Raw genomic sequence first — 23,799 nt, 5'->3', positions numbered from 1 at the left:
TTCCCAACACTTGCCACTCGTCAATTCCATATACTGCAAAAGTTATTGTCTCTTACATTAGTTTAGGTGATCTAGACACATATGAGAAGAAAAATGCAGCTGGCTCATTGATCTAACTGTTCAAGCCTCTGGCAGATTTCTGCAGAGAGAAATTGGCCTGACATCAGCTTTAGCTCACATTTTCAATGCAGGATAGTAGCTTTACGGGAGAGCCCGTCCACACTTAGTCCCAACTTTAAAATAATTGATCGGAGTTAAAGCACTAAAGCTCCTCCCCACTGGTCAGGAGGAGACGGGTGGGAAGAGAGTGGAGGGCTGAGGGGGGGAGGGGAGGGGGGGTCTCTTTGAAGCAGGAACATCTTCAAAAGGGTCGACTGATGCAAGGAGCTGGAAATACTCTGAAGCTGGAGTTAAAAGCCACCTTGCCAAATTTTACATTACTGGTTTCCATCTCCCCCTCTCTGTGCTGACAGGCTAGTGGTGGGGATGAAAGACACGCCGATGGGAGAGGAGCAGAAGGGATGTCTGGTGTGATCCACAGGAACTGGCTACACAGCCCAGGCAGGTGATAAGGCCCAGAGAGAGGAGAGAGGAGAGGGGGGGGGGGGGGGATCAGGTGCCCACTGCTCCCTTCCAATCATCTGCCATTCTTCTCTCACTCTCCATCTCCCCCCGATCTCTCCCTCCAACTCTCAATCAAATACATGGGCATAAACACACACACACACACACACACACACACATGCTCTCGCTCTCTCATGCACACACACACACACACACACACACACACACACACACACACACACACACACACACACACACACACACACACACATACATGCTCTCGCTCTCTCATTCACACACACACACACACACACACACACACACACACACACACACACACACACACACACACACACACACACACACACAGTAGTGTGATGCAGTAGTGTTAGTAGTGATGCTTGGACAACCCTGACCTCCACAGTCTGAGATGCATTTTGTTATTGAAGTCATGTCATAAATGCCTTTGTGAAATGGTCCGCAGGCCGAGTGTTCCTCCCCTCGTCAGGGACATGGTGCTGCTGCTGATGGGGGATGTCATGTGCCGCACGGCCATCAATCACTGTCCAATCAACCAATCACCCTTTGCCCTACAGTCTGCCCACTGCACAGCACTGTAAAAAAAAAACCCGCCCTGTCCTTGGCCTTCTGTCAGTCAACAGTGGTGCGGTGAGCGCGAGCTGACAGGTGCGCATCTCAGCTTGGGCGTGGACAGGTGAGCGGCACCGTGGGAGGAGGGCTGCCAGCGAGTGTGCTACGGAACTGTGAGACAGACGCCACGGAGATCATGCAACATTCATGGGGAGCAGAGAGCCGAGGCGTCGGGAGGTGTACAGGAGCAGGGGCTCGTCCAGATCATCTCTCGCCCAGAGCAGCAGCAGCCCACACCTGACCACAGACTGTTTGTACAGCATTAAATATGGAGCAGTGCCTTTTGCTTAAGAAGAGGAGTGAAACAGAGAATATGACTACACATCACTTACTCATTTATAACAGAATGCTCCAGGAGAAGGGTGTAAGACAGGAAAATACTGAGAGACTGAGAGAGAGAGAGGAAGAGAAAAGAGGAGGAGAGAACAGAAGAAAAGAAAAGAACAGAACAGAAAAGAACAGAGAAGAGAAGAACAGAACAGAACAGAAAAGAGAAGAAAAGAGAAGAGAAGAGAAGAGAAGAGAAGAAAAGAGAAGAGAAGAGAAGAGAAGAGAAGAGAAGAGAAAGAGAAGAAAAGAGAAGAGAAGAGAAGAGAAGAGAAAGAGAAGAGAAGAGAAGAGAAGAGAAGAGAAAGAGAAGAGAAGAGAAGAAAAGAGAAGAGAAGAGAAGAGAAGAAAAGAGAAAGAAAAGAGAAAGAGAAGAGAAGAGAAGAGAAGAGAAGAGAAGAGAAGAGAAGAGAAGAGAAGAGAAGAGAAGAGAAGAGAAGAGAAGAAAAGAGAAGAGGGCTGTATTGAGAGAGTGGGAGCAAAGAAAGTAGAAGAGAATGAAAGAGGAGATGGGCCAGGACGTGGAATGACAGATTATGTGGGGAGGAGAGCAGCGAGCAGCCATCTCCTGCCTCATTACACACGCATCATGACACTCTAATGTGCAACACATTCCTCTCCCATTACATTAGCACTGCAGCACAGGCCTGCAGAGACAACGGCAGGAGCCTTCCTCTCTCTAGTTCCTCCCCTCTCTCTCTCTCTCTCTCTCTTTCTATGTGTGTGTGTGTGTGTCTGTATGTGTGTGTGTGTGTGTGTGTGAGTGAAAGAGAGAGATACAGAGAGAGAGAGTGTGTGTGTGTGTGTGACCAGTGTGTGACCAGTGGGTGCTTTGCAACACTAGTAGCACCCAGCAGAGTGTGATTCACTCCTGACTTCCACACCACACACATCCGCTTCCCATAAACTACCGTGCTCCAGCACCCAGCTCCGCACTGCTCCATGAGTCCTGCTGGAAGACACAAAGCAAACACAGAGGGCCTCTCGGCCCAGCACCCAGAGTCCTGCACTCACATGTACTTTGATGAAGGAGAATTTGTCTAGTGAGGCAGTTCCTTTACTTAGCGCAGAGCAGAGCAGCTTCTTCAGAAGAAGCACACGGGTTAGATGTATTTTTTAGCAGTCTGGAGACATTCGGAGGATCTGTACAGCACTCCCGGGAATCAATCACACATTTCTTTACATCAGATGTGCTGTTTGAAGTCAGGAACACAGCACCCTAGGCTGGCTAAGCAAACAATTTCTTCTTCCCCAAATGGCATCCCCCGCAGTCAGATGTTGAGCTTAATGGCCCATGATTATGGTCATGACAATAACCCAGGATCACAGTCTCCATCAGAACCTGGGCAGCAGCAAAAAAACAAACACACACAAGATACACGAAGATAGCCTGATTTCATCATCTGGCATGAGGGGGTGGGTGAAGGAGCACTGGACAGACACTACAAGACTGAATGCTTAATAAACAATCCAATCATAGCCGTGTTTGTCTTTGGATGGTACCCTGCAGATCCAATAACGGCTGCCACGCTCTTCCCCATGGCCAGGAAGGCAATAAACACACTGTCTGCCGCAGTAGCGCCCATGTTTCATGTATGCTGCTGATCTCAATGATTCTGTGAAGATCTTTAAATATTAATGGGCCCCAGGTCCCCGGGAACCAGCCATCACAGCACACCATCCAACTACACACTTCCCCCAATCCACACATACAGTACGTACAGGCTACACACACACACACACTCACTCCCAAGTAGCTTCTGAGCTGATGTTACAGTATGCATATGAGTGTGTGTGTGTGTGTGTGTGTGTGTGTGTGTGTGTGTGCGTGTGTGTGTGTGTGTGTGTGTGTGTGTGTGTGTGTGTGTGTGTGTGTGTGTGTGTGTGAGAGAGAGAGAGAGAGAGAGAGAGAGAAAGAAGAAGAGTGTGTAAGTAGGTTAACAATGTTAGAAAAAGGCTGTGGAGGGAGGAAGCTGCCAGTGCCAGAGGGTTGAAACACATCAGCACTTTTGTCCTCTTTTGGGGGCTGTAGTGCAGCGGAACACCAACGTCACGTCTTAACACTAACAAATGATCAATGATTCTAAATATTACACCAGTATTTAGTTGTATAGAGACAAAGCTTCTTTGGTGCAAATGCAAAATGCATACATACATACTGTATACACACACATACGCACACACACACACACACACACACACACACACACACACACTAATGTGACATTGACACTAGATAGCTTTTATCAGGGCCAACTGTGCTGTTGATGTTTGCAATGCAAGTCTGTTGCCATTTAGATAATTGGTTCACTGGTTTAAGACAAAAAGTCCTTTGTGAATTGCACATGTGTATGTAACACGTGTGTGTAAGTGTGTGTGGATGGGGCTGAGCCAGGCTGTAATCTTGTTTATTATGGGGTGCATGGACACGCTGTTGTAAGAGCTATAATGGAGGACAGCCACGGAGAGGAGGAGGGAGAGGTGGAGGCAGAGGTCAGAGCCGGAAGGGTAACGGTGAGCTGCACTGACATGACTCCCTCTGGACACGAGCCCCTGTCTGCGTCCAGCTCTGCTCTCGGGCAGTGGGCCAACACCTGAGCCGCATTCCACCACTGCCACGCCGAGCGTGCACCACCGATGATCTGTCCCCGACACAGTCTAACACCCTGATTCTCGCTTCACTGTTCCTTCAGAAAAATGTGTCTGTGAGAGGATTCCAGAACACACGCAGTAAAGAAGAGAAACACCACTGGGCTGTGTTGGACTTTCATAATCCCCAGCACGGGTCACTGAATCTCATGGTAACATATCAGCACAACACAACCTTATGTGACTTTTGCTGGCCTCAATCTCGCCTGGGAAAGAGGGAAAAAAAGATTCCTTGGCTGTAGTTTGGAACCAGTGATCTTAAAGAGCGCAACCTCGGAGGAGGAAAGACGGCTGATGAATAGCCTCACATTTCGTGCTCTGCAAACAAGGCCCTCCATCATTTCCAGTGCTTTTTGCCTTTGTGTTCCGGAAATCCAGGAAATGCCATTCACTCAGCTCACCAGCTCCTGCTGGCCAGAGAAGAGAGGAGAGGAGAAGAAAGGAAAGAAAGAAGAGAGGAGCGAAGAGGAGAGGAGAGAGAGAGTGCGGGGGAGGATTTGTGAATGAGCATGACTCAATGTGTTTAGGTGAGGAAGTGGCCATTTAACTACACCTCCCCCGGGAACACAGCGTCCATTTGTGATGTCATAAAAGAAGTCCGCTGCCAATGTGAGCCTTCCACTCTCATGGCTAAGAGCAGCCAAGTCTGAGTCACTTAGCTCTGCTGATTGCCTCTTCACAAGAGCATGGCCATTGACTGGGCAAACTAGCTTCTAAATTTCAATTCCGTGCACGCAGGTCCACTACCTTGGCCGCAGTGGTGCATTTACTTTTGTTTTTCCCGACTCCCCAGCTAGCAGGTGGTAAAACAACCGTGGGGCAGCCGTGGCCTACTGGTTAGTGCTTCGGACTTATAACCGGAGGGTTGCTGGTTCGAACCCCGACCAGTAGGAACAGCTGAAATGCCCTTGAGCAAGGCACCTAACCCCTCACTGCTCCCCGAGCGCCGCTGTTGTTGCAGGCAGCTCACTGCGCCGGGATTAGTGTGTGCTTCACCTCACTGTGTGCTGAGTGTGTTTCACTAATTCACGGATTGGGATAAATGCAGAGACCAAATTTCCCTCACGGGATCAAAAGAGTATATATACTTATACTTAAAACAGCGGTGCAGCTTCACATTCTGTTAAAAGCCACTTCAGCTGCAAAATGAGCCTCAACACTTAAAGGGGTAAGACATTAAAGACGGGCCTTTTTAGATGAGACGAATCCACCTACACACATGTTGATGCATCTGCCATAATGTACAGGCTGCTCATCACTGAATATTGTTATTCAGTTCAGCATACAATACACTCCCAGGCTGTATAAAATAATAATAACATACCCACAAAGGCTCCCACACACACTCATCTGCTTGAGATCAGGCAAAGCACAAACAAGCACACACACACACACATACGCACAGGCTGTGACTCATCACACATGCAATGTGTAACACATGCACACACACAAACCCACACACACACACGCACACACACACACACACACACACACACACACACACACACACACACACACAAACCCATTTAGGCTTTATTTCCTGCTTTATGTCTTCTGTCTCCTCTTGCATGGTGTTCTCCCAGAGAGCCTGTTCAGTCTCTGGCCCTATCTCATCTCACCTCATCTCCAGCCCTTTCAGCTGCCGCTCCAACACTCCGCACTCACACACATTAATTACCTACAAACACAGCACTCACACACATTAATTGCTTACAAACACAGCACTCACACACATTAATTGCTTACAAACACAGCACTCACACACATTAATTGCCTACAAAGCAGCTTCATTCCAAAACAGGCTTCACACAGTTCAGCTGTGATCAACAGATTTTAGGGGGACACAGAGGCACATGGACACCCAAGGAGGGAGACATGGTCGGTAAAATGATCCTTATCACATTTGTCATTACTGTGCCATGAGCAGAATATGGAGGCAGTTCATCATCCTGATTTGCCACCTGATCATCCTTTAGCACCGGCAGTCAAAGGGATGAGTGGTGGGGCACGAGGCTGCCCACACACGAGCACTGAAATCACTTGGCTTTGGCAAAGCTGTTTTTCACCTGTGGAGAGACAGCTGGGTCTGCTGTTCCTACCTGAGGCACTGTGCTTAAGTTTCTGCCTTGAATGGTCAAGCTCATGCCGTTTTGTCCGAGCTGACTTTTTGAACCACCATCAGTGAGAAAAACAGCAGTATGTGACATGGCTAAAAACTTTCTTGCAATGTATCACAACTGCTCATAAGTGAACAAACAAAAGATGGTGTTAACTTGTTATATTCTATTACAGAATATGTACATTCAACAAATCAAGTTAAATCGATTTGATTGTCAGGGGGTGTTTCCTGAGACCCAACTGCCCTGTGGTTTGGACAGTACATTCCTCCAGGAGGGCATCAGCTGGCGTCTGGGTTAACTATAGGTTAACTAGCTATATAAAGCCCTGCAATACTACCTTTTGGTTACAACATCACAGGTTCTAAACCAATTTATCTTCAGTCAAAGTGCTGTAAACACTTCAAAATGTGGTGCATGAACCAGAATGGAACCCATTCCTTGCTTTTGGGAAAGGACGGAGTGACGGAGGATGATTCAGCATGGTGAGAACCACAGGCCAGTTGGCTCAAAGTGAAGTAGTTTGCTCGTCATTGGTACTGTCTGGACCCCTTTGTTGTATTTCTCAGTTTCCTGGATTTTGGATTTGTTTGGATTTTGGATTTGTTTTCATTTCTTTGTGGGGATTTTCTCATTTTTGAACATTCCGTAAGGTAGGAGACTTAAGCTCCACACATTTGGGATGTTCTCTGGCTGTGCCAAAGAGTCTGTTTAAGTTGGACCAGAATACTCCAGATAGAGGATGATCTTCCATTGCATTCCATTCATGCAGTTTCTTACATACATGTAGTGATACATGATTACAGTAACGTGTATTTCACACATACTAGGTTACAGCAAGTCAGAGCACCCTAGACTTTGGCTATGAGTATAGTTTCCATTTGAAGTTTGTAACAATAGAGGCAGCCTCAGCTCGATGGTGTTTTATGCCCCCAACGTTGTCTTCAAGGCAGCGCTGCCTGGAAGGCTCTAGGTTTAGGCATGGGTTAAGGTTAGGGTTAGGGTTGGGGTTAGGTTTAGGATTAGTTGCCTTTAAGCCATGCAGTGGCAGCGATGCCTGGAAGACGACGTTGCGGGCATAAAACACCATCGAGCCATGTACAGTATGTACTAAAGGGTCTTTCATATCACAATGTCCAAGGAAAGTCAGCTGACTGCTTTTTTACTTTCTACTAAGTTGACATTTTGTGAAAAAAGACTTCTATTTAACAGTGTGAATTATTGGGCAATGCATTACGTAAATGAGAAATAGCGAGTGACCTTTGTTGAGGATCTTGCAATGGCCACTGTTTCATCTGACACATTACAGGTGAGCCGACAGTAAATTGGTGTGAGACTGTGGCGGCCGCGTCAGAAGCTGCGGCTCACAGCGGCTGTGCAGAGCGTGGGCCCTGGGTTGGCCTGGGAGGAAATGATGCCCAGAGATAAGCTGTGTGGAGAGGCACACACACATCCACTCAGCAGCAGCACAAACACACACCAGCACACGCAGGGATGCACCACAGTTAATTAAATGTGACAGATCTGATGTCTGATGATTTGAAATAGCATGGGATCTAAAGGGGCCTCTGTGAAATTAGAATGACACTCTTGCCCCATAAGGCCTGTAATCCACCGCCTGTAAACCCAATCACTATTCAGACACAATAGACCCCCACCCCCATGCCCCCACTCCACCCCCCCGCCTGTGAGCAAAGGACAAGGGCATGCTGGGTGCTGGGGCAGGTAGTACCCCACAGAGCAGTGTGGGTTACCGTTTTACAAAACGCTCATCTCCACTGACCACTCTATTCAGCACCCTGGCCTCAGCGCGCTCATCTCCACTGACCACTCTATTCAGCACCCTGGCCTCAGCGCGCTCATCTCCACTGACCACTCTATTCAGCACCCTGGCCTCAGCGCGCTCATCTCCACTGACCACTCTATTCAGCACCCTGGCCTCAGCGCTCATCTCCACTGACCACTCTATTCAGCACCCTGGCCTCAGCGCTCATCTCCACTGACCACTCTATTCAGCACCCTGGCCTCAGCGCTCATCTCCACTGACCACTCTATTCAGCACCCTGGCCTCAGCGCTCATCTCCACTGACCACTCTATTCAGCACCCTGGCCTCAGCGCTCATCTCCACTGACATGTCTGTGCCCTCTCCACCTGCTGACACATGTGCTCATATTGTTTTCACAGCCAGAGGTGAACCCTGATGACTGCAGATGGGGAGCATGGAGGCCCAGCTTTGGCCCTCTGCCAAGGCTCTGGAGAAGGGAGCTCTGAGCATCTTCTTGGGGGAGAGGACTAGGCTTCAGTAGGGAAAGAGATGGTGGGAGAGGTGGATGAATGGATGGATGGAGAGATAGATAGATAGATAGATAGATAGATAGATAGATAGATAGATATCGGAACTCCCCCTATTTCCACCGGTCCCGTATTTCCACCGTCTTGCGTGTATGTGTCACTTAATATCCATTTCTATACAAACCAAGACAGCGGACTCCTAAAGAAACGCAACCACCCACAACATAGGTGTATCTAAATTAGCTATGTACCAAAAATGACATTTTACCGTGACTCGAAGAGCTGTAAACAGTGTTGTAAGGCTGCGTGTACACAACCGCTTGGAGCTCCAGTGGAATTTGAATTTCATGACGAAAATTCTCGGTCGAACCGTTCATGTGCCATTGAAATGGTGTAAATAGGCGACCCATCAGGCCAGCACTATAACTCCGAGCGTGGTAAACAAAATCGGATATTTCAGGAAGTAAATGCTCCCGTTAAGAACCAAACCAGATTTTGTTCAAATCTACACACCTATGGCTACTGAAAAATGTAAGGTTAATTTAGTAAATGTTATTTTGAAGTGTTCTAAAACATCGTTGTTTTGTTCAAAGTGGTGATAATTGGGGGTGTTACGATACTGTAGATAGATAGATAGATAGATAGATAGATAAGATAGATAGATAGATAGATAGATAGATAGATGACTGTGAACAAAGGGATGATGACAGAGAAATAAATCTGTGAGTGGTTACAGGGGACAGAAAATGGGAAAACAAGAAACAAATTGATGGCTTGTTGCAGAAGAGAGGAGGACTCTATATGCACTGCTAAATGAAAAGAGACATAACTGTATATGTCTGCAATTCTTTTACTTTGACAGTCTTTAATACAGCCCAGGTGCTTACAACAATGAGCCACCTGGGTTTGGCATACCGACCTGCAGAAGGGAATATATTTGTGGAAATAAACAATCACCCTGCTTTGCCAGTTGGGACAGGAATTGTTTGCACACAGCTGGCACAGTTTGTCAAGCAGAAGAAAAAAAGAAAAAACAATCTTGTCAGTTTAGCCAATTACATACACAGACACAGCATTCCTGTGCATCCTGTATGTACTGTACACATCAGTGTCCTCAGTGACTGAGAATAGACTGCGTGAAAGCCAGTGGATCCACTACATCTCAGGTCCACCTCCAGCGGGTGTGGCCGAGTGGGCTGGGCCCGAACTCTCGCACGGTGAGAGTCCGCGCCCGGACATGCACGGTGGGCTGTCCGCACCCCTCGCCAGACAGCCCACCATGCGTGGAGAGTCCGGGGCAGCAGATGTTTGGAATCAGCCGACTCAGCACACGTCCTCTGGGGCTTCACAGAGTAACAAATTGCCCAGCGCCATTGGTCACAGCCACACGCTAATTGCGGCGCTCCACGAGTGTGCTGGGCCTGCTGGCGGACCCTGGGGAAATCACATTCCCCCGACAGCCCCTCACTGCACACAGGCCACATCTGCCACCACGGCTCACGTTTCAGCACACAGCCCTTCAGCCCTGACCAGATCATCAGCTGTCTGCACTGGGTGCTCACGCTCCCTAATGATATAGCATCCGTCCAAAGTCCACCTATAGATGGATCGGTAAAAATGTCAATATTGTTTTCAACTATAGGATAAGGTAAATGGTAAATAGTTCACGACGGAGTTAAGAGCTTGTAAGTCTCCAGGACCAAGACCCAAACAAACAGAAAATGTCCATCTCTATCGTCTATCGTCCATCTCTTTCGTCTATCGTCTACCTCTAACGTCACACTGTGTTCACGTATTTACTTTTGTTTTAAGGTTGTATCCCATGACAACAATATTAATACAGGATTTAAGACAGGATTTTACACAGTTTTAGTGACCCCGTCCCCATCTGAAATTTCTCTGAATCAGTGACCAGTCTAAAAGGTTGAAACAAATCACTGCTCACTTTAACACATTCATGATAGCTGGCCCGAGTGTCTTCACTGCTCTGAGTGGAGGCATTCATGTCTGAGAGGTAGTGTGTTTTCCATCGCTTTGCATGTGCAGAGATTCTGTCAGTTCAGGCCCCAGAAATCAGAGTGGTGGAGCATCCATGTCAGCCGCTGCCCAGCCTACTGTAACAAACGTGTCTCCTCACACAGCAATTTCACATCTCAGTACACCTGCCCCTCATAATCAGCGGCCCATTGCCTCAGGTTAACACGCGCATGTGACAATTCAGATGGGGAATTTCCCTCTGAACCCTACACACCTCGCAAAGACTTCATCTAAGAGCTGACAAAAAAACAGCAAGAAAGCAGAAAAAAAAACATTTCTTCACCAGAGACGCTTCTTTGATCATTTCAGAATATTGGCAGTGATAAAGTACCCCTTCAATATTAAAAGGCCATGGATGGTTTGCTTTAACGGCTTCAGTGGAGTTCCATCGTGATGACGAGCAGGTGTCTGGCAGGAGTGGGGGGTTTCTGCCCTGAAGGCATCTACAAACACGACCGCCCCTACACCTGACAGCCCTTAGTGTGAGTTCATAAACAGCTCGTTATCACCCGATCGTTTGTGTTCCGCCGTGAAGTTTTTAAATCCCACCGCCAGTTCAGCGGCCAAATTACATTTTCATGGGAGTGGAAAAGGCCAGCTCAATAAGCACGGGAAGGTCATTTGTCGAGCCCAATGAAACTCCAAAAGGCACACAGCACTGGCCGACACGACGACAGATTGCTAAACAAACAGCCACTTGAACATCGTCACCTTTTATCCCGAAAGGAAACCTCATTGTTTTGACCTCCATCTACGGAGAGGGAGTACTAGCATACATAAAAGAGGACTGCCTCTGGGCAGACTCACAGAAACTCCCAGCGGGGCACTAGCAGACCAGACCAAAGCAGTAGTGATGAACACATTCACTGTGGAAACTGTTTTGCTGTTTAAAGAACCTCCATTTAAGAGCTGTATCAATCAGAGCCTCTGCTGCCTTGTTTGCAGCTTGGGAGGTATGAATAGGGCTGAGACAACACTCCAGATTTAGCATCTTTCTAGCCCGCACGAGGGGACTGCAGAGCAAATATGGCAGCTTGACAGACAGGAGAATTTCAGGACAGAGAGAGAGAGGGAAGGAGAGAGAAAGATTGAAAGAATTCACTCTTTCTGTCATTTTTATAGCAGCATTAGGCCTTTCTCCATGCAATGCCACGGAGATGTTTTCCATCAAATCTAACAAATGTGCGAAGGCAGAGCGGCTTGGGCTTTGGCGGAGGAGAGGCGCTCCCTCTCTCAGTGGAGAGCTGACTAACACAGGTGCAGCGCCAGAACAAATAAGGAGCTGTTGATCTTGCGTGTTTGGCTGGGCCCTTGCCACAACCACTGCTGCTGGGCACATCTTCAGTTATGCTACTAAATTGCTGCCTGGATTCGGAAGGCGTCCAACGTCCACAGAAGTGAGACAAGCACTTGTAAGATGGCAAGGGACGCTTTCTCTCCTGCGGCTTGCGTGGTTAGCCGTTATAGCATGCCTCCAAAACAAATACAAGGGACAATAGAAGTAAACTAATCACAATGAATCAAAGGTGACAGGATGTGTGCAACGCCCAACTAGGAAGTATGTTTGTGTTTTGGTGGCGCTGACTACAGTATGTGGAGCAGATCACATGACTGCGGTGTCCTCACCTCCAACCCGGCACATGTCTGCAGGAAATGAGGCTAAATGAGAAAATCCGCGGTCCCAGAAGAACAGCCCACCCGATCCAGCATCAAAGGCCTGCGTCGGCTCCCTGCTTCCGTTCTAACAAGGCCTTTAATTGGCCTCCACGCGCTGCTACACCCTGACTCATCCATCTCAGGACCTTGGTCCTCACAGTCAGTACAGCATGCTGCTCTCGTGCCTCTCCTCCATCTCTCTCTCACTCTCTCTCTCTCACTCTATGACTCTCAGAAGGTCTCTCTTTCTTTTCCTCTCAACACATCTCTCAGGCTCCTACAGGCGTCTACATCTCTGCATATCTGGATGACATTGCCTCATGCTGTCTTTACCACTCTGCACTCCTCTCTTTCTCTAAAATGGTAATAAAATGGGCTGCTACCACAAAAGTATCTCTTGATATTCACCTTGTATGCATATACTGCACGTATCCTGACATCTCGATGCGTGTACCGTATGTATTCATTTGCTGCCTTCTGATTCTCACCTCTCCTCCTCCCCCTCCCTTCCGCTTCTGTCATAATCCCTGATGGGATAACATAGAATTGAACAATGGAATGAAATCGAATGAATGTTGCAGCCTACTCTCAAAACAAGAAAAAAGAAAACTAATATAAAAAAAAGAAATAGGGTAAAATGGATGATACTTCCATCCTTTCAAAACCATATGGCTTGGTGACTAACATCACGTCCATGTTTGAGTGCAAGTCGAGATGAGGAACTGCAGCAGTCTGAGCAGCACAGACAAATGGCCTCTGTTCACCAGAAGAAAGCAGCAGACAAATGCAGTGGAGAGAATGAGGCAATTAGATTTGAATTACGACTCTAATATAAAAGTTCTCCTGCATGAGTATTTACGCACAACAACAAAAGTGGAAGGCACGCCAAAGATTTCAGAGGCAGACTTGTAATTAAATCATGAGACTCTCAAAGGGCCTGTTCACTGCCCCAAGCCCCCACACCAAACCCAAACAGGATTATCAGAGGCTATGGTTCCAGTGAGAGCATATTCAATCCAATGGAATAATTAGCCATCATACTGTCTATTTCATTCAATTTAATCAATTTGACATATTTTAATCTCCTTGTACAATAATTGAAACATTTCAACAGAGCCTGTGTGTCTTGCCTCACAAATGTCCCCAATTTCTCCAGCAGAGGTCTAGAGTCATTATTTGGAAAGAAGAAGTATTTATGCAATATTCCTGGCTCTAAATGCTAAATTCATTACAGTAAACAAAAAAACAGAGCACGTCAAAACACACAGACACACACACAGGACATTATTCCCTGATTTTAATTATGTGCAGCTATGCATGTGGTGAAGCCCTCTGTTAAAGCCTCATTAAGATGCACTGCTCAGCTCTTGGGGAACCAGGCCGGTCTCTCTGTCTGCCAAACAGTTTACCCGCTGATCTGGGCCTACATGTAATATGTCTGTGTCAGGAGGGAGAAAACAGGGAGGCTTGCGTCTGACTAGGTTTCATCCTGTGTGTGCGTGCGTGCGTGCGTGCGTGCGTGCGTGTGTGTGTGTGTGTGTGCGTGCGTGCGTGCTAGGAGTGGGTTGTGTCTATATGAGAGAAATAGAGGCATAGAAGGAGAGAAAGAAAGAATGCATGTAGACATATCAGATTATGGTGTAGAATGCTGTCTGTGTTTCTGTATATGTCTCTCACTGTGTGTGTGTGTGTGTGTGTGTGTGTGTGTGTGTGTGTGTGTGTGTGTGTACATGCGCTCACATCTCAGAGGGTACTTGTGCTAATGTGGAGAAATGGGCCATTCATAACTCACCTATCTGTGACACATAAGGGCATAATGGAGGCCATTTGTTTGAGCCTGGCATGTTTAGAAACCTCCTGCAGGAGACAGTCCAGAGACCTGGAGCCAGCGGCGGCCGTCTCCCCTTACATCAAACAGTCTGGGCAGACCTGAGACTGGCCACAAGGAACCAGACACAGACTTTCCCCAGAGGCAGTCTTAAACCTCAGATGTTAAAGAATGGTCCTGTCCTGTCCTCTCCTCCTCTCCTCTTTCTCCTTCCTCAGTTCCTGCTCTTTGGCTCCTCTTTCTCATCCTCCTCTCCCACTGAGTCGTCACGTCCTCCTCTGACCCTGTTTGCCTATCTGCTGTAGTGCACAAACATTCCCATGACATGTCTGCCATGATTTCCCTTTGTTTGTGTGTGTGTGTGTGTGTGTGTGTGTGTGTGTGTGTGTGTGTGTGAGTGTGTGTGTGTGTGTATTTGTGTGTGTGTGTGCGTTTGTGTGTGCTTCCATTTATGTGTGTGTTTGTGTGTGTATGTACACTGGACAGGATGTATCACTCCAAAACCCTGAGAAAACCCCCCCTCTTCCTGTCCTTCATCATCTTTCACTCAGGGGTTTTGTTTTCCTCATCCCTCCGTTCCCAACGAGTTCACCTGTCTGTCTGACCGCTACAAACACACCTCCTGTCTACCCCAGCTACCGCACTCTGCTTCTAAGAAGTAGTTCAGCTCTGCAACTGAGCCCAGGGAGGCAGGCCTTCCTCCATGACCTTGTAAAGTTTTCAGACTCAGACACTGTTATTGTTACAAAGGCCAGTCCCAGGGTGATGAATGATCAACAGAGCTCAGCTCATTCATGAGAGGGGAGTGGGCAGCACGGGCTAGGTGGAGGAATGGACCGAGTGAGGGAGACGCCAGACAAAGGGAGTCTGCGATGGGAGGAGTGAGAAGAGAGAGAGAGAGAGAGAGAGCAGAAGAGTGGAGAAAGAGAGAGACAGAGAGAGAGAGAGGGGGGGCAGAGAGAGAGAGAGAAAGAGAGACAGAGAGAGAGAGAGAGAGAGAGAGAGAGAGAGGAAATGAGGAGGGGCAGTGGTGAGTGTCAGTGGAGGGCCACTGGTGCTGCCGCGCTGTGCTGATGGAGCTGCCAGTGTGGCCTCGCCCTGAGAGGGGAGTGCAGGGGTGGTGGGGCGGCCTTTGCTGTGGCGCTCCGTCCGCTCCAGCTCCAGCTCCAGCTCCAGAGTTAGTGGGCTCAGTTCCCAGGGCCTCCATTAAGCAGGAAATAGTCCACTGACACTCCTCTAAGACCGTCCCTAAGAATGTGCGTGAGGGAGCCCTAACAGCCCCTCTCTCTCTCTTTGTCTCTCTCTTTCTTTCTCTCTCTCTCTCTCTCTCTTTCCCACTCTCTCTTTTTCTCTCCCCTCCCCTCTTTGTCTCGCTTTCTTTCTCTCTCTCTGTCTTTCTCTCTCGCTCCTCACCCAACCTGTCAATCATGGAGTGCTGTTGTTTTTCTAGGACAGACTTTTCTTTCTGTCGGCAGCAGGAAGCACATGAGAGGGGGGCAAGCAGGGCGACTGTCCACGCACCACGCTCACTCTCTGAGCACCCCTACCCAGGACCAGTCATCAATCACTCCTCCATTCTCAAGCCAGCCAGAATTATTCATATCAACTGTAATATTATGAGAGCCACAGGGGACACACATTTAAGTTCAAACCCCTTTGAAAGAACAACTGAAATGCTTGAAATCGAAATACTCAAAATAAAAAGAATTAAAAAAAAACTGAAACAAAATCTTTCCTGAATGTGATATAGTTTAGAAAAAAGGCAACTAACAACCCCAGAAACCCACTCCATCCTTTCCTTCCATCATCATGGCCTCCAGTCCTGCCCTCTGGCCTGGGGCACGCTCCCTCTAGCAGCTGGGATGTCCACACCTCCATCACAGCATTCCTCCCCTGACTCCACCCAGCCGGCTGCTCCACACACACACACACACACACACACACACACACACACACACACACACACACACACACACACACACGCGCACACACACACACACACCATCCGGCCTCATTATCTTGCTATGTGAAGCCACAAGTGGGCTCTGGGCAGCTCCTCCTGTACCCCCTACTGCTCCTCCCCCTGCAGCCCAGCGTCACACAGCTGACCCCTACTGCTGCTGCTGCTGCTGAGCTGAGTGGCCTGTCCTGTCCCTGTCTGGCCTGGGATGGGAGTAGTGCCTGATGAGTGTGTGTGTGTGTGTGTCTGTGTGTGTGTGTGTGTGTGTGTGTGTGTGTGTGTGTGTGTGTGTGTATGTGTGTGGGAGAGAGGGAGCATGAGGGAAGAGTATGTCTATGTGTATGTGCAGTGTATGTATAATATATTTGTGTACCTATGTGAATGCATATGTGTGGTGTGTGTGTGTGTGTGTGTGTGTGTGTGTGTGTGTGTGTGTGTGTGTGAAGTGCGTGGGAGAGCAGTAAAGCAGTGCTGAGAGGCTCTGAACTTGTCCCCTCGGGTCCATTAGTGAGGGCTCCTACCACAACGCTCCCCCGCTGCCAGCCTCTGAAGCCTGCATACTACCCACACTACTGGCATGTACTACAGAGCGTGTGTGTGTGTGTGTATTTATGTATGTGGGTGTGTAGGCTATGCATGTATGTTTATGTCCGTGTGTGCATATGCATGTGTGTACGCCTTTGGGACTAACTAGTGTGTTTTTATGCAGGCTGGAAACCAACAGCTCGGAGGTAAGACTAGGCACTCTGTGGCACTCTGTAGCAATGATTCACACTCAATTATGTAAGGGAACATAAGCAGCCATGAAATAGACAGTTGGACTCGCCATGCTCAACATAGAAAACTTGCTCCAACAATGATTTCACATCCATGTTATTGGATAATTACATGCAGTGAATTAACGGGCTCCGGAAGAAAGACTACAATTAAGCTGTAACCGGCCTGTGGTAATGAGGAGCGATTGTCATTAAATCAGAGCAGAAAAATGATCTGTTTGATTAAGTTAAGATTTAATTCAGCTCCATTCCCTTCTCTGTGTAGGCGGGTTGTGCATGTGCGTTGGCGCTGGCTGGCTGAGTTGCTGTGAAGAGCGTGGACATACTGGCCTAGTGTGCATGAGGGGGAAGGGTGTGAGCAGGTACATGACAGAGTGGGTGAGTGAGTGAGGGCGGTAGTAAATGTGTGTGTGTGTGTGTGTGTGAAATGAGGGAACGTGTGATACGGTGAGTTAGTGAATGAATGAATGAATGAATGAACAAATAAGTGTTGGAGTGAACATGAGCATGTCTGTGGTAAATACTATATGAAAGCTGGGCAATGAGGGGAGATGGGTGACTAACTGAGATGGGGTTGAGGATGAGTGAGTGAGTGGCTGTGAGGATGAGTGAGTGAGTGGATGTGAGGATGAGTGAGTGAGTGGATGTGAGGATGAGTGAGTGAGTGAGTGAGTGGATGTGAGGATGAGTGAGTGAGTGAGTGGATGTGAGATGAGTGAGTGAGTGAGTGAGTAGCTGTGAGGATGAGTGAGTGAGTGAGTGAGTGAGTGGATGTGAGGATGAGTGAGTGAGTGAGTGAGTGAGTGAGTGGATGTGAGGATGAGTGAGTGAGTGAGTAGCTGTGAGATGAGTGAGTGAGTGAGTGAGTAGCTGTGAGGATGAGTGAGTTAGTGAGTGAGTAGCTGTGAGGATGAGTGAGTGAGTGAGTGAGTAGCTGTGAGGATGAGTGAGTGAGTGAGTGAGTGGATGTGAGGATGAGTGAGTGAGTGAGTGGATGTGAGGATGAGTGAGTGAGTGAGTGGATGTGAGGATGAGTGAGTGAGTGAGTGAGTGGATGTGAGGATGAGTGAGTGAGTGAGTGGATGTGAGGATGAGTGAGTGAGTGAGTGGATGTGAGGATGAGTGAGTGAGTGAGTGGATGTGAGGATGAGTGAGTGAGTGAGTGGATGTGAGGATGAGTGAGTGAGTGAGTGGATGTGAGGATGAGTGAGTGAGTGAGTGAGTGGCTGTGAGGATGAGTGAGTGAGTGAGTGGATGTGAGGATGAGTGAGTGAGTGAGTGGATGTGAGGATGAGTGAGTGAGTGAGTGGATGTGAGGATGAGTGAGTGAGTGAGTGAGTGGCTGTGAGGATGAGTGAGTTAGTGAGTGAGTAGCTGTGAGGATGAGTGAGTGAGTGAGTGAGTGAGTGGATGTGAGGATGAGTGAGTGAGTGAGTGGATGTGAGGATGAGTGAGTGAGTGAGTGAGTGGCTGTGAGGATGAGTGAGTTAGTGAGTGAGTAGCTGTGAGGATGAGTGAGTGAGTGAGTGAGTGAGTGGATGTGAGGATGAGTGAGTGAGTGAGTGGATGTGAGGATGAGTGAGTGAGTGAGTGAGTGGCTGTGAGGATGAGTGAGTTAGTGAGTGAGTAGCTGTGAGGATGAGTGAGTGAGTGAGTGAGTGGCTGTGAGGATGAGTGAGTGAGCGTTGATGACTCTTGGTGTGAGTTGTGTGTTTGGCCTGGCCGCGCTGGTGTGGAGCCTCTTGGGCTGCTGATGATGATGGGAGCTGGCACGGAGGGTGGGGTGGGGAGGGGTGGTGCTGCCCGTGTGCTGGTGTGTGCCTCCCCCCCCACGTCACACTCCGCTGGTGCCCTGGGGTGACTGACTTTCCGTGACTTTGAGAAGTGAAACAGCCCAGCCTCCTCAAACACGTCCATCTGCATGTCTCCTCACACGTTTGCTTTAGAAAAAAAGATGTTGACATCACTGCGGTCACAGCAGATGTCAAACCCTATCGGATCCACGCTTGCCATTATTGAGAAAAACAAACACATCATCCAAAGCTTGAGGGAGGCCGGTGATTTTGATAAGAGATTATTTTTATTCCAATGTGTACCATCATACAAGTCGCAAATATCCCCAAATCCTCCCGCCTCTGCCTCAAACAATGTGGATCCAGGAGCTATTACATATTTCTTTGTGCCAAGATCAGACAAGCCGCACACAGTATTGTAATGCAGCGTGCTAATCTCCTATCTGCTAAAGGTGAAACACATCTTGGAGTCAGCAGAGTGCAGAGGAACATACTTGTTTGTCAGTGATGCTGGTTTAGAGCTCTACAGATGCACAGCGGCCAATGTGATAGAAAGGGAGAGAGAGAGAGAGAGAGAGAGAGAGAGAGGGAAAAGATAGAAAATAGAGCAAGATAAAGGAGGGGTGGGTGAGAAGCTTACAGCATTATCCTCCTGTTAAGAGGGAGGAACATGGACCCAAATCCAGGAAATAGTGGAGGACGATTTGACATGTGGCTGATTCTGTCACCCGCCTGCAGTTTAGAGAGGCTCTGGGAATTGATCCGCTTGGAGAACAGCACACATGCCTTTGTGCTCGGTGGCTACTGACTGGCCAAATCAACACCAAGAACACAAAGCAGGCCCTTCACATGAAAGTCCAAGCGGTACCTCTGTGTTGTGTTCCAACCCCATAGAAAGAGCAAATGAAAGGCAACTGCTTGTCTCCAGTTTAAGAGCCTCTGCTCCAATGGTTAGCTGGCACCTAAAATGTCATCTCTTTCCCTCTGTCTCCCAGCCAGGCTTTTATCTAACGGCTGAGACAAAAAATAACCCCACACCCACACCACAAATGAAAGGCTCCAAAACGGAGTGGCAGGGGACAGATACTGTATTTCTGCACATTCTGACCTGTACAGAAACATGCCCACAAGGCATGTGGCCTAGAACTGAAAGAGCTATTTTTATAACTTGCAATGTAGATAGCAGCACTTCAAAAGTATGTTTTATAATGACAGAGAAAAATGCATACATTGAGTACAAAGAATGTGTATGCAATATGCATCCTGTACGACCAGACAAGGCATAGGTATAAAAATAACCTGCATGAAAAAGATCTGAAAGGGTCCTTACACCTTTTAAGTGTAGAGAATCTGGGACATAAATCTGTGACCATGACAATTTCGCAATTCTTCTAAGTAGTGCGTCTTTCATCTGCGTGGCAGGCAAAGGAGCGCACCATTTCACATGGAAATGTGAAATTATCATGCAGGAGCTTTGGTGAGGGAATGTAATTAGGCCTTCTGCTCATGTGGTCAGTATGCTGACAGCACTGTCTTCTGCCTGCCATACGACTAGCGGCCCCAGACTCTGTTGCCCTCTATGACATTAAGTGACTCCTTGTAACTAACCATGCTGTCCTTGCTATGACACCTACACTGTCTGGACTGACCTGTCTGTTCACAGATCAGTGGGGACATGTATCACACAGCACTAATTAAAACGTATGGGCTTACTCTGCAATATGTCAGGTGGAGAAAAAAAAGCCTATCTCCAAAGTAAACACTGTTATCAGAAGATGCCCTGTGAAATGCCATCCTGTCCGCTACACACAGTCTCTCACCATCACTCAGGCTTGGATTGATCCACCGTGTTATTGATCTATTTTCCATGAATAATTTATGTAGCCAAGCGCTTTTCCAAGGATAAGGGAACAATCACACTGGCGGCAAAGCCATGCGTTTGCCAGACTTACACACAAAGAGACTCGCCTTCCAGGGTTCATTAACATAATGGTACCTCCAAGTCTGCAGCTAGCTCATCTGCATGGATCAAGAGACTGTGCCTACCGAACTCCCACACATGTTTACAGGCCTATAATCCACAGGCATAGCACTCTGTGGCACTGATGTAGAAGTGCCTTAGATGAACCCTCCCTCAGACCCGTGTGCATTGGCGAGAGAGTGGGGAGCCCCCAGCTTTGCGCATTGTTCCACTGGGTTTCTTGTAGAGGCCTGACACCAGAGTTGTATGGCTAAGCACTAGCCACAAGCTCTCATCAAGTCAATGTGCTACCGTGGCAACACACACCCTCATTTATGAAACAAGGCCGTATAGACCCTTTCAACAATAAAAACAAAAACAATGCTTGAACATTCTATTTGGTTCCCAATCTACTTCCTCTGCATTAAGATAACATATGGAATGTTAAAACGGAAGCCTTGTGGGGCCAACTATTATGCTGATAATGGAACTCTCTTGAAAGGGTCTATAGGAGCTGTAATCAATTGTGAAGTCTGATTTCAGAAAAACAACAGATGACTGTCCGTGATGAAGCTGGACCATGGGTGTTGACCACCAGCAGTAAAAACCCTCTAAAAAAATCTCACTGTAATGCTGTGTTGGCGAGTTGAGCAGAGGAGCATCATGGGAAGACAGATGGTCTGAGGGTCTGCACCAGGACTCACCCGACCCTCAGCACCTGCACACGCTCTCAGTGACTTCATCAGCGGCCTGTGCCAGTGAGACTCTGTGCTCCAGCATCCCATCCATCTCACAGCTGTCTCCACCTGTCTCCACATCTCCTCCACCTCTTCCCCATCATCCCTCTCTCCTCATACCTCTCCTCCTCCTCCTCTTCCACCTCCTAATCATCTTCCCTCTCTCCTCATACCTCTCCTCCTCCTCTTCCTCATCCCTCTCTCCTCATACCTCTCCTCCTCCTCCCCATCCTCCTTCTCTCCTGTCTCTGCGGTACACCGACTCTGCAGAGGAAAGGAGAATTGATTGCTTTGTGTTTTTCCGACTCCTTTTGTCGACTTCTGACAAGGTCTCTTCCAATTCCTTTCACTGTCTGTCTCTCCCTCCACCTCTGAATGATGTGATCCTCTTTTAAGCAGCTCAACACAAACAGACACGCTGGAGGAGCAAATCCAGCAATGCCCACAGAAGCTTGGCACAATCTGCTAGAGTAGTTCACATAGGGCCCACAGGTCACGCAGTTCATCTGAGTCAAATAACCATGCTATATAAACATACATCAAATTCTGGGCTGGAATCAATCTGTGGAGATTTACAGTAGGTGCATGTTAGTTATGGCAGTCTAATTCTCATAGTGTACCTATAATGGCAAATGACAAAGAACAGATCTGTGGTGAACATCTACATATCAGACAACTTCCAAACGTACAAACAAGTATTCTTTAGCCCAGACACCAGGCTCACTACAAACAGTATTCAGACACCACATGGTCCCCCTGCTCTTTGATGATTAATCACAGTTCCACAAATGAGCAAAGAAAGCCCACACTTCCTGGACCTACTGTAGTGCAAGTTCAACCTAGCGCAAACACCCACAAGCAGCCAGCAGATGCTCCCAGCTTGCAGAAATATAACAAAAGATAATAGGCTACTACTGGAAAAAGAGTTTGATCAAAGCACAACCATATGACCTACTTCAGAGATTAAGCACAATGCAAAATATGGCAACATGCAAGGGGTAGTGAAGCTTCCTTGTGAGTAAGAGACTGCATAGCTCGCAGCGTGTTGTGAGTGGGACTGTATGTTTCCTGTGCCCTGTAGTGTGCATTGCTGTTAGAATTCTCTTTCATTAGCCACATGTGTGTGCGCTGTCAGTGTTGTTGTCAGGCAAAGTTCGACCTCCCTCTCACTCTCCTTTGTCTGTAGGAGTGTTTCCTGACTTGGGGCTAAAGAAACTTGCACGTTGTTCTTCACAAACCCTGCTTATTGTTTCAATATTTCATCATTTTAATATGATAGGCTTATGTTTAAAAAAAAAATGTTTATTACTCATCACATTAAATGTTGATGTACTACGAAGTTTCGCTTTGTTGACAGGGATGGCTTCATCTAAATGTTGTCTGACGCAACAGAAGCACTTGCTTCGGCAGGAGCTCCACACGCATCTGTTATTCTTTGAGCGCTGTGGATGGCAGCTGCTGGGGAGAGCTTGAGAAGTGGAGAGGATAATCATGTGCTTAAACAGAGTGGAGAAACACTGGTCTTGATTGACAGGTTCATGGCGCAGAGCTAACAGCTGAGCATTCATTCCATCATCGCCCACACAAACACAGAGGTGTAAAAAAAGCTTAGTTAGGATGTTAGGATGACGTGTTATAAAACACAGGCATCCAGGTACTGAGGAAGCATTGACCAATTCTTAAATCAAATTCACTTACAAACAAATACACTACGTAAAAATGCAATCCCTAGAATAAGCACATCACCAATGATTTCCAGCACCATCAGTTCAAATCAGCAGGTGCTGGAATGATTGGGAGGTAGTTAAAAACAGGAACGATAAGGAATTAGGGCGAAACATTCTCAATTTGTTTCTCATTGTCAATTTTCTTCTCCAATTTATGAAAACAGATGAGTTTATTATAGCCAGTGACTCAGCGCTGTAACAGAACTAATGTGGCAGAATGCGCTGTTTCAGCATGGGGCTATGGTGTGATTACTGGAACACATGTTGAGATCCCCATTGCAACAGTTCATGGCAGGAGGCCATATTACACAGACCACAAGGGTAATTTACGGTCATTTGTGAACTTGGAGCATTTAATAACTGATGCTGACTGAAAATGCAGTAAAGCACAAATGTCTCGGAGTTACATGAGTTTAAATGGGCCTTGAAACCAAAGTCATGTCTCACAAAAAGTGCACATTTGAGTTCCACATGAAGCTGTTTTTTACTGCTGAGGGGTGTTTAAAGGTATGGTTGTGTTTTGTATACTCAATTAATTTAGAAGCTATCTAACCTGTTATTGCCACTAGGCTATTCACTAGTACACAGTTATGTTCTGAAACCCAGTGAAGAGCTTTTAGAGTAGGACATCTCAGAAATTCATTAGTTAGGAATGAACTAGCTTTTATCAGTGTTAGTAGTGCTGTATTTGCAGGTCTGCAAGTCTGTTGTTTCAGACTGTAGT

General features: G+C 47.5%; 1 protein-coding gene across 1 annotated transcript in view; it reads right to left on the bottom strand.

Annotated features, from left to right (window-relative positions):
- The window catches only part of LOC143100439 (E3 ubiquitin-protein ligase SH3RF3-like), a 99,006-nt gene that overhangs the window by 35,573 nt on the left and 39,634 nt on the right, over positions 1-23,799 (bottom strand). The window lies entirely within an intron of this gene.

This window comes from Alosa pseudoharengus, unplaced genomic scaffold (assembly GCF_046254945.1).
Source record: "Alosa pseudoharengus isolate Yale_2024_CS ecotype anadromous, Long Island Sound unplaced genomic scaffold, YU_APseudo_1.1 YU_APseudo_1.1_scf_3, whole genome shotgun sequence".
In the NCBI taxonomy this organism is placed as follows: Eukaryota; Metazoa; Chordata; class Actinopteri; order Clupeiformes; family Clupeidae; genus Alosa; species Alosa pseudoharengus.
The sequence above is the reverse complement of the archived record's forward strand: the minus strand, read 5'-3'. Positions and strand labels throughout refer to the sequence as shown.